Here is a 12,391-nt window from a genome sequence, read left to right on the forward strand (position 1 = left end):
ATATGTATACATTAATTTTATATGAATTTTATATGAATTTTACCCTCACATGTTTGCAAGTGCAGAGGGAAAATGCGCATGCACGCACACACAGAGAGATGTCTAGATAGATATAAACATTGATAAATAGGACTTGCAAATATTGCAGAAGGAAAAAGCACATAGAGGATTTGCAAAGGTTTCAGGGGGAAATACACATGTGAAAATAGTATATACAGTAGAGTCTCGCTTATCCAAGCCTCGCTTATCCAAGTTTCTGGATTATCCAAGGCATTTTTGTAGTCAATGTTTTCAATATATTGTGATATTTTGGTGCTGAATTCGTAAATACAGTAATTACAACATAACATTACTGTGTATTGAACTGCTTTTTCTGTCAAATTTGTTGTAAAACATGATGTTTTGGTGCTTAATTTGTAAAATCATAACCTAATTTGATGTTTAATAGGCTTTTCCTTAATCCCTCCTTATTATCCAAGATATTCACTTATCCAAGCTAAACGGGCCAGCAGAAGCTTATCCAAGCTTCTGCCGGCCCGTTTAGCTTGGATAAGTGAGACTCTACTGTATAATGATAGATCTATATCTAGCTCTGCATTATTTATGTAGGCATTATATGTTTGTCTGTTACTATGTTGGAAGCCAACCTGAGTCCCCGGGGGAGATGGATAGGGCAGGGTACAAATGAAGCTGTTGATTATTATTATTATTATTATTATTATAAAGTTATTGTTGCTTTTCCACTTATAGAGTTAGTTTACTGTTTTTCTTTGAAATACAGTAAATATTCAAAACATTTAACCCACTGATGCCTCAATTAATGTAATTTTATTGGTATCTAATTTTATTTTTGCATTTCCCACCCTCAGCTTATACTCGAGTCAATAAGTTTTCCCAGTTTTTTGTGGTAAAATTAGGTGCCTCGGCTTATATTCGGGTTGGCTTATACTCGAGTATATACGGTAAACTCCCTCAAGCTGTTTGAATTATTTGTGTGTTGCGTCACAACCCAACAGTTGGTTGAATAGCTCTACTTTAGTGAGGACCAGCCAATAAGATGTCAGCCATTGCAGGATTCCTTTATTATTCCTACCAAAAGGCACAAAATATATTATGCTAGGTTTTTTTTTTTATCAGCCAAAGACAGCTAAAACTCATGCAGGTAAGACGATAGTGTTAAAGGTCTGCATCTAATTTGATGTATTTGCTCAAGGTGGTGCTTCTGGTGGTCTTGCCAGAAGGTTTCTGCAAATAGAAAGGCCAGGACACAAATGTGTAATAGAGTTGGAAGCTTCCAAGAAGTAGGAGATAGGTGATTAACTCTTCTGATTTGCTTTTTCAGCCATTAACCACATTGTACCAAAACCTTACCCTTTTGTTAGTTGGAAGTTACAGTTGCTCTGAGAGAGATCAGGCATGGATCCAGTCCATATGTCATTGTCCAGCTTTCACCAAAAGAAGTAAGCAGTCCAAATCCCTTAATACCTTAAAATCTGTGTCAGACTTGCTCAGTATACTAAACAACTTAGAGTCCTGTACTGGCTCAATTCGGACTACATTTGCTGGAGATGAACCTTGCTGTATTACAGATCAAACAGACTGTTAAAGGCAGCCAGATTCGAATTATTTATTATTATTATTTTATTATGACACAGCAAACAAGATAGACATGCTGGATTTCGTATCACAAAATCACAAGTCGAACACTTCCCAAGTGTCTAGGACTGTGTGATGTATTTTCGGATGATGCGCACAGATCCCAGCAGGGTGGCCTTTTGCAGTTGGCAGATCATAATTTTGTCAATGTCTATTGTTTCCAACTGCCGGCTGAGATCTTTTGGCACGGCACCCAGTGTGCCCATCACCACCGGGACCACCTGCACTGGTTTCTGCCAGAGTCTTTGAAGTTCAATCTTGAGGTCCTGATAGCGGCTGAGTTTTTCCTGTTGTTTTTCGTCAATGCGACTGTCACCTGGGATGGCGACATCAATGATCCAAACCTTTTTCTTTTCACAACTCTGATGTCTGGTGTGTTGTGTTCCAGAACTTTGTCAGTCTGGATTCGGAAGTCCCACGGTATCTTTGCATGTTCATTCTCCAATACTTTTGCAGGTTTGTGATCCCACCAGTTCTTTACTGCTGGGAGGTGGTACTTGAGGCATAAGTTCCAATGAATCATTTGGGCCACATGGTTGTGCCTCTGTTTGTAGTCTGTCTGTGCAATTTTTTTACAGCAGCTGAGGATATGATCAATGGTTTCGTCAGCTTCCTTGCACAGTCTGCATTTTGGGTCATCAGCTGATTTTTCGATCTTGACCTTAATTGCCTTTGTCCTGATGGCTTGCTCCTGGGCTGCAAGGATCAGGCCTTCTGTCTCCTTCTTCAGGGTCCCATTTGTGAGCCATAACCAGGTCTTCTCCTTGTCAGCTTTTCCTTCAATTTTGTCAAGGAACTTTCCATGCAATGTTTTGTTGTGCCAGCTGTCAGTTCTAGTTTGTAGTGCGGTTTTCTTGTACTGCTTTTTTGTCTGTTGTGCTTTGAGGAGTTTCTGATTTTTGACTTCAGTCAAAGCAGGTTCTTCACTTTGCTTGACATATTCTGCCAGGGCATGTTCTTCTTCTTTGACTGCTTGTTTGACTTGTAAGAGTCCTCTGCCCCCTGATCTTCTAGGCAGATATAGCCGGTCAACATCACTGCGGGGGTGCAGTGAGTGATGAATGGTCATGAGTTTTCTTGTTTTTCTGTCCAAATTGTCCAGTTCCGCCTGTGTCCAATTTATAATGCCAGCAGTATATCTTATGATAGGTATGGCCCAGGTGTTTATGGCTTTGATGGTGTTGCCTCCATTGAGCTTGCTTTTGAGAATTTTTCTGACCCTTTGTGTGTATTTATTATTATTATTATTATTATTATTATTATTATTATTATTATTATTTTTATTATTCTTCTATTGAAATAGAATGTCATTCCAATTCTCAGTGTCATAACCTGCCAATGCAAAAGCTGATTCAATAATGCCAGTCAAATGGGAAACCACTTAGTGTGCAGTGTAGGAGATTAAAAAAGCTTTTTTTTTGTTGAACATAAAGGTCACTGAGGCAGTAAAGTCCTTAAAGGAGAAGGCAATGCATTTCATGCATGACGGGCCTTTCATTGGCAGTGAAACGTGCAGCTTATTTCAGCAGCTCATACGCCGTCTGTAGATATAACATTTGAAGACATCACTTAGGAACATAATGACATAAAAAGGTAATAGCAGCTTTGGGACTTGTTTCAGGACCCTTAGTTGTTTTGGTAGCCTCAACGAGTGGCAATGGTTAGCTGGTATGGTGGGTTGCTATACCTAGTAACACTTCAGGGCTGCATTAACCAACTACGTGTAACCAACCAGAAAATTGACTTTGCAATAGGATCCTGGTTAACCTCTCCCCATCTTTTATGGCGTACTCATTAATACAGGAGCACTCTGTTTTCTTAGCCTTCCATGGTTGGTAGTTTGAACAGACAAGTGCTCTCAATCACTCACTTGCAAAAGAAAAAAAAACCCTTGTGATGAAAGGTATATTTGTCACCTTGTTCAATATTTGTTTTCAATGTGGCACATAATAGAAGGGAAGACTCACCTGGGGAATGTCATCACATTTGGCAAATCAACTTCTCCAAGGAACATCCCTGAAGAATAGATGAAGAACAGCCCTTCAAATCCTGCTTTACGCCAAGTGCTGAAAACCTGGGGATTCACAGTATTATTTTTGTAAATATTCCTAGACTAAAAAGGTAAAGGTTTTCCCCTGACGTTAAGTCCAGTCGTGTCCGAATCTGGGGGTTGGTGCTCATCTCCATTTCTAAGCCGAAGAGCCGGCGTTGTCCGTAGACACCTCCAAGGTCATGTGGCCGGACTTTTTTTTTCGTGTCAGAAGTTGCTTCAGGAGTGAGAGAATTGGCCGTCTGCAAGGACGTTGCCCAGGGGACGCCCGGATGTTTTGATTTTTTACCATCCTTGTGGAAGGCTTCTCTCATGTCCCTGCATGGAGCTGGAGCTGATAGAGGGAGCTCATCCACGCTCTCCCCGGGTGGGATTTGAACCTGGCAGCTTTCAGGTCAGCAATCCAACCTTCAAGTCACGAGGCTTTTATCCCCTAGGCCACCGGAGGCTCCTATGTGGCCGGCATGACTGCATGGAGCACCTTTACCTTCCCACCGGAGCGGTACCTATTGATCTACTCACATTGGCATGTTTTCGAACTGCTAGGTTGGCAGAAGCTGGAGCAACAGTGGGCGCTCACTTCGCTCCAGGATTTGAACCTGGGACCTTTCGGTCTGCAAGTTCAGCAGCTCAGTGCTTTAACACACTTAACCACTGGAGTTCCTTAATTCCTAGACTAGCTGAGGGCATATCTATGCCAATCCTTCATTTGGGGCTGATCTGGCATGCTAGCCACTGGACTGATGCTAAAAAGTCTCCCCACAGGATCTCCGCATTGGGAGGTCACCCTAAATGTCTCCCCCTCGCAGTGTCATGCTGTTCTCCAGCCTTGACACAAGTCCTGTCTATTTCCCATCACTTTCCCTTGTTGTATTCGATACAACACAGGGGTGAAAGGGCTACAATCCAATGTCCCTGGGCTGCCGAAGCCCGGACTGTGGCGCAGGCTGGTGAGCAGCCTGCTGCAATAAATCACTCTGACCATGAGGTCATGAGTTCGAGGCCAGCCCGTGGCGGGGTGAGCACCTGCCAATTAAAAAATAAAAAATAGCCCCTACTCGTTGCTGACCTAGCCACCCGAAAGATAGTTGCATCTATCAAGTAGGAAATAAGGTACCACTTATAAACTGGGGAGGCAATTTTAACTAATTTACGATGTTGGAATGAGGAAGTGCCATCACAGTGGATGATGAAGCAGCTGCTCCCCCCTGTGGCCAGAATCGAGCATCCCCTAAGGAGAAGGTTAAATTGCCTCTGCGTCTGTCTCTGTCTCGGTTCTATGTGTATATGGGCATTGAATGTTTGCCTTATATGTATATAATGTGATCCGCCCTGAGTCCCCTTCGGGGTGAGAAGGGCGGAATATAAATACTGCAAATAAATAAATAATAAAATGGCAATGAGGACTGTTGCGGCCAGTTCCGTTTGGGAATTGGCCACAACTGGCAGGAACAAAGGTTGCACCCTCGCTGGAAGATTGAGTACCATGAATAATGACAGCAGAAACTTTATAATAGAAGAAGACAAGCTCAGGCACATTCAAACTATTCCAGAGTCAATCCCCCAAGTGTCCAGATGCGGCTAGGAAAGGTCAAGTCCTGAGATCATTGCTACCATATAGCAATGTTCAGCTAGGTTTGGGACCCGCCTACCTTAGTGACCGTGTTTCCCCCTATGAACCTGCACGATCTCTTCGTTCATGCGGGAAGGCCCTTCTCTCGCTCCCGCCTCCATCGCAGGCTCGGTTGGCGGGGACGAGGAAGCGGGCCTTCTCGGTTGTGGCCCCCGGATCTGGAACTCCCTCCCTAGGGAGATCAGGCTTGTTGCAGTCATCTCTCTGGAGTTCTTGAAAGTCTTTTGCCTCTGATGCAAAGTGATGTGTTATACCCCAGCCACCTTTGGGTTCTGAACCTGGTTCAGAAATGAACTTTGACCAGGATGAATCTTATTCTGACTTTTTACCCAGTTCTTCAAGCTCCTTCCAATTACAGACCCCAGCTGTGGATAGCTCCGATGCTTCCTTAATTGGGAGAGATACTGAAAACATTACTCCCGTGGTAGAACCAGATGTCCCGAGTTCCCCAGGGAATGTATCCTTTAACAGAAGGGAGTTTTTGCATCGCCAGAGATCAGAGAAACAGGAGCTTCGAAGGAGTCAACGTTTGGCATCTAGAGGGGATACTGGATAGCAGATTCCCTTGGGAACCTTTGGGGAGTTGGTTTCTCTTCGCTGTGATTAGATCTAAGTTCTATAAAGTGTCTTGCACTGTGAGCAATTTGTGGTGTCAACGTAGCAACTTCTGAGAACACTTCACCGTTTCCAGTTCCCTGATTTCACCAAGCCAAGTCTCCTGTTCCTGGCGGCCAAGCCGAGCCGCGACTCCTGATTTAATCCGGAGTGAATTCACATCCTTGCCTTGTTCCTGAATCCAGATTGCTTTCAGCTTCGTCCTCTGCCTGCCTTGATAGCCAAGACTTCCTAGTGACTTTGGACCTTGTTATTCACTCCTGCTTTCTTGTTGTTTCCCCGCTCAAGAACTTCCCAACAGTTTTGAGCGTGTTTCGGTTTCTGGACTTTGGACAATAATATTGGACATATCTATTCAACTCTTTGGACTAATTCATACAATTTCTTAAAGGATTATTGCTCACTCATTGTTTCCACTTATTCTTTCCTGAATTTATTATTGTTTTAATATAGATATTATATGATTATTGGTCTGTGTTTGGTTTCCAGTGCTTGCGCTGCCTTGGAGTGCAACATGATGGTTTACAAGCTAGTACTTGTAAGATGTCTTGATCTTCTACTTTGTGAAACTTAGGCTGACCAAAAGCTTCTGTCGTCTCTGGGACTGGTGATATGAATACTGCTGAATGCAGGTGCTAAGGAGGCCTGTTTGGATTGCTTCGGCCTAGAGTTACCAAACAATGGCCAGGCCTGCAGTCTCTATAGCTCTACTGCAGAAAAAGGAGGAGTCTAGCAAGAGAGCTCTGAACAGGCAAAAGGAATAGATCAACTAAGGCTGGCCTCTAGGACAATGATGGTCAACATTTTGTGCTTGGTGTGTCAAAATTCACCAAAAAACCTAGCATGACTTGGGTGGTATGTCACTTTGAGATAAAAACCATAATTTTGCAATATGTATAGTTTAAATAACAAAAATATATAATTGTAATATATAACTGTATTCAATAAATCAAAAACTATTTACTACCATTATTTCCATGTACAACAACCTATGGTACCTCTTGCAGTTTCCATGCTGATTTCTCTCTGTTCTAGTTTCAATGTAGTCATGAGCAATGAATAATATAATAATAATATAATAGTAATAATATGATAATATACTACAATAATAATAGAATAATAATAGAACATATATATATATATATATATATATATATATATATATAAAAGAGTGATGGCATCACGGTAGCGGACAAAACAACAAACGTAAACACCCCACAACCTCGAAAATTGACAGCACAACCCCTCATCCATTCCTCTAGGTTGATACAACAAAAAGAAAAGAAAAATAAAGTCCTAATTAGAGGGAGAAAAATAATTGTTTTTATCCAATTGCTGCCAGTTAGAAGGCTAAGCTCCACTCACTTGGTCTCCTAGCAACCCACTCAGCCCAGGGGACCCTTTACCTTAACTACCACCAGTTCCTCAATACTTTATTTCCCATACCACCATACTTCACCACAGCAACGCGTGGCCGGGCACAGCTAGTGTGTATATATATATCTATATATATAAAAGAGTGATGGCATCACGGCGACCGACAAAACAACAAAACTACAGGCCCCCCAACCTCGAAATTTGACAACACAACCCATCATCCACGCCTCTAGGTTGATACAACAAAAAGAAAAGAAAAATAAAGTCCTAATTAGAGGGAGAGGAATAATTGCTTTTAACCAATTGCTGCCAGTTAGAAGGCTAAGCTCCTCCAACTTGTTCTCCTAGCAACCCAATAAAAAATAATAAAAAACACTAAAAATAATAATTAAAAACACTAAAAGATTAATACAATAAAATACTATAATAACAGAAAATAACTAAAAATAATACAAGAAAATAATAAAATATAATAAATAAAAAGATAACTTACAATAAAATTAATTAAAAAATACAAATAATGTCAAATAAAAATGACACAACAATTTTTAACCAATACCACCACCACTTTGCCACAGCAACGCGTGGCCGGGCACAGCTAGTCTTTAGATAAAAGGCATCATGCTTAAACATTTCCCTGTGGTACTAGTTTTGTTCTTGAATTCCAGAAAGTTCCTTCTTAGATGATGCAATTTAGTTTATTCTACTGCTATTTAAAGATTTCTAATTGTAATGATCTACACTGAGTTAGTGCAAGATAGCTGGCCATGTAAGGCAATACGATATTGTGTCAGAAAATTGAATAGATTGATTTTTTTCCCCCTCCCGCTGTAGATTCTTTGCTGGAAAACTGATACCATCATTATGCATTTTGCAAGTCTTGTTTAATTCACACCTCCAGCTTCCATCCATTGTGGGTGGATCAATTTGTATATATTATATAGTTTGAAATTCTGCTGAGAATCTGCACCTTTCAGGAAGCATTTATATACGAAATGAAGATGGATCTTCAGCTGTTCCTATGTAAAATCAACGTGTACTTTAGGTTACATATTATCTTGTATATGTACAGGGGTCCCCAAACTAAGGCCCGGAGGCCGGATGCGGCCCTCCGAGGTCATTTACCTGGCCCCCGCCCTCAGTTTTATAATATAACACTAATAATAACACCATATAATAATATTAATTATATATTCTATATTACATATAATATTACAGTATAGTGGTATAGTTCAATATCTATATATATAAAAGAGTGATGGCATCACGGCGACCAACAAAACAACAAAACTACAGGCCCCCCAACCTCGAAATATGATAACACAACCCATCATCCACGGCTCTAGGTTGATACAACAAAAAGAAAACAAAAATAAAGTCCTAATTAGAGGGAGAGGAATAATTGCTTTTATCCAATTGCTGCCAGTTAGAAGGCTAAGCTCCACCCACTTGGTCTCCTAGCAACCCAATAAAAAATAATAAAAAACACTAAAAATAATTAAAAACACTAAAAAATTAATACAATAAAATACTATAATAACAGAAAATAACTAAAAATACAATAAAATAATAAAATATAATAAATAAAAAGATAACTTACAATAAAGTTAATTAAAAATACAAATAACATCAAATAAAAATTACACAACCATTTTTAACCAATACTACCACCACTTTGCCACAGCAACGCGTGGCCAGGCACAGCTAGTAGTAATATATAATGCTAATATTGTGCTATGGTAATAATATAATATATTGTATGTACATATAATTTGTAAACCACTCTGAGTCCCCTTCGGGGTGAGAAGGGTGTGATACAAATGTAGTAAATAAATACAGTAAATAAATAATAAATTTTAGACTTAGGCTCGCCCAAAGTCTGAAATGACTTGAAGGAACACAACAACAACAACAACAACAACAACCCTAATTAACTTGACTATCTCATTGGCCAGAAGTAGGACCACACTTCCCATTGAAATCCTGATAAATGTATGTTGGTTAAAATTGTTTTTATTTTTAAATATTGTATTGTTCTTTTATTGTTTTTGTTGTTGGTGTTGCTGTTGTTTTTGCACTACAAATAAGACAAATGCAGTGTGCATCGGAATTTGTTTGTATGTTTTTTCAAATGATAATCCGGCCCCTCAACAGCCTGAAGGATTGTGGACCGGCCCTCGGCTTAAAAAGTTTGAGGACCCCTGAACTGATATAAGAGCTGGACAAGATCACAATATTAATAGAACTCGGGCTGAAAAAAATTCCCAATTTGAGTGATTTTTCCCCCTGTATAGATTGACAAAAATGTTCATTCGTGAACTGCAGTTTACCTTGACATGCCCATGGTGATGTGCCTATGATATGACCATATAGTGATGATATCACACTGATTGTGTGATCTTTCATTGGGTGAGATATCGTGTGTGACAAAGTTTAAAGAAAGTGATACGCAATATGGCCAGGAGAAACAATAATGTAAATGCAGCAGATAAGGGGGGGAAATAGTGCCAAAAGGAGTTGGCTATCCATACAATCTTAATTAATTTCCTATGGAAAACCCTAACTCATCAAATTTAACAGATTCCGTGCTAAGCACAAATAGAAAATTTAACACTTTGAAAACTCATCCTGCAGTTTAATTCTTTGCTTCCCGTACCCTTTACCACATAATGTGGTTTCTTCTGTTGCTGCATGGAGCACAAGTACAGTAGAATCTCATTTATCCTACATTCGCTTATCCAACGTTCTGGATTATCCAAAGCATTTTTGTAGTCAATGTTTTCAATACATCGTGATATTTTGATGCTAAATTCATAAATACAGTAATAATTACTACATAGCATTACTGAGTATTGAACTACTTTTTCTGCCAAATTTGTTGTCTAACATGATGTTTTGGTGCTTCGTTTGTAAAATCATAACCTAATTTGATGTTTAATAGGCTTTTCCTTAATGCCTCCTTATTATCCAACATATTCGCTTATCCAACATTCTGCCGGCCCGTTTATGTTGGATAAGTGAGACTCTACTGTACCGTGTTTCCCCGAAAATTAGACAGTGTCTTATATTAATTTTTGCTCCCAAAGACACGCTAGGTCTTATTTTCAGCTGATGTCTTATTATTCCATGAAGAAAAATTCACATTTATTGTTCAACAAAAAATGAACATTTATTATATACTGTACAGTAGTTGTCATCACAAACCAGCATCACCAGACAAAATGTGAATCCTATCAAGGATTTCTTGTTACTACCATTACTTCCATGTTCAACAATCTATGATACGTACATTTACCGATCCTGCATGCTCTGGTGTTCTCTTTGGTGGGCATGCTTCCAAACAAAAACTGGGCTAGGTCTTACTGGGGGGGGGGGGGGGGGGGGACACTAATATTTAGCAATTCAGCAAAATCTCTACTAGGTCTTATTTTCGGGGAAACAGGGTATGTTATTTGCTTGTGTACCTTCAATTAATGTCTGGTGTATACAGTGACTCTAATGTGAACCTTGGGGAGCTAGGGCGGAATATAAATAAAGTTTTATATTATTATTATTTTATTTTGACAAGATAGATATGCTGGATTTCGTATCACAAAATCACAAGTCGAACACTTCCCAAGTGTCTAGGACTGTGTGATGTATTTTCGGATGATGCGTGCAGATCCCAGCAGGGTGGCCTTTTGCAGTTGACAGATTGTAATTTTGTCAATGTCTATTGTTTCCAAATGCCGGCTGAGATCTTTATTATTATTATATTATCACACAGCAAACAAGATAGACATGCTGGATTTCATTTCACAAAATCACAAGTCGAACACTTCCCAAGTGTCTAGGATTGTTTGATGTATTTTTGGATTATGCGCACAGATCCCAGAAGGGTGGCCTTTTGCAGTTGGCAGATCGTAATTTCGTCACTGTCTATTGTTTCCAAATGCCGGCTGAGATCTTTTGGCACGGCACCCAGTGTGCCCATCACCACCGGGACCACCTGCACTGGTTTCTGCCAGAGTCTTTGCAGTTCAGTCTTGAGGTCCTGATAGCGGCTGAGTTTTTCCTGTTGTTTTTCGTTAATGCGACTGCCACCTGGGATGGAGACATCAATGATCCAAACCCTTTTCTTTTCCACAACTGTGATGTCTGGTGTGTTGTCTTCCAGAACTTTATTTATGTATTATTTATTTATTTATTTGCTACATTTCTATGCCGCCCTTCTCGCCCCGAAGGGGACTCAGAGCGGCTTACAAATTAAATGTACATACAATATTATATTAGCATAGTACAATACTGGTAATAAATTACTATATTGTACTGTATCAATATATTGTAATATTATTAGCAATATTACATGTAAAATATAATATATAATTAATATTATTATATTGTATTATTAGTATCGTATTACAATATAATATTATGAATATTATATGTATATACAATATGCTATAATTATTATATATTATTGTAAATTATATTGTGTATATATATATATATATATATACACACACACACACACACACACACACATATGTCAGTCTGGATTCGGAAGTCCCGCAGTATCTTTGCGTGCCCATTTTCCAATACTTTTGCAGGTTTGTGATCCCACCAGTTCTTTACTGCTGGGAGGTGGTACTTGAGGCATAAGTTCCAATGAATCATTTGGGTCACATAGTTGTGCCTCTGTTTGTAGTCTGTCTGTGCAATTTTCTTACAGCAGCTGAGAATATGATGATGATGATTATTATTATTATTTTCTTTGCAGAATTTGTTCAGAGGAGGCTTGCCATTGCCTTCCTCTGAGGCTGAAAGGTCCCAAGATCACCAGTGGGTTTGCATTGCTGAGTGGGGATTTGAACTCTGGTCTGTCAGAGCCTTAGGCACCTTTTAGACTGCCTGCCATATAAAATCCAGACTTTCTGCTTTGAACTGTATTATATGGCAGTGTATATAATCCAATTAAGATCAGATAATGTGGATTATCTGCTTTGATCATCTGGATTATATGACAATGTAGAAGGGACCCTAATCTAACACTCAAACCATTCCATTCCACACTAGCTTTG

This window comes from Anolis carolinensis, unplaced genomic scaffold, assembly GCF_035594765.1.
Source record: "Anolis carolinensis isolate JA03-04 unplaced genomic scaffold, rAnoCar3.1.pri scaffold_11, whole genome shotgun sequence".
In the NCBI taxonomy this organism is placed as follows: Eukaryota; Metazoa; Chordata; class Lepidosauria; order Squamata; family Dactyloidae; genus Anolis; species Anolis carolinensis.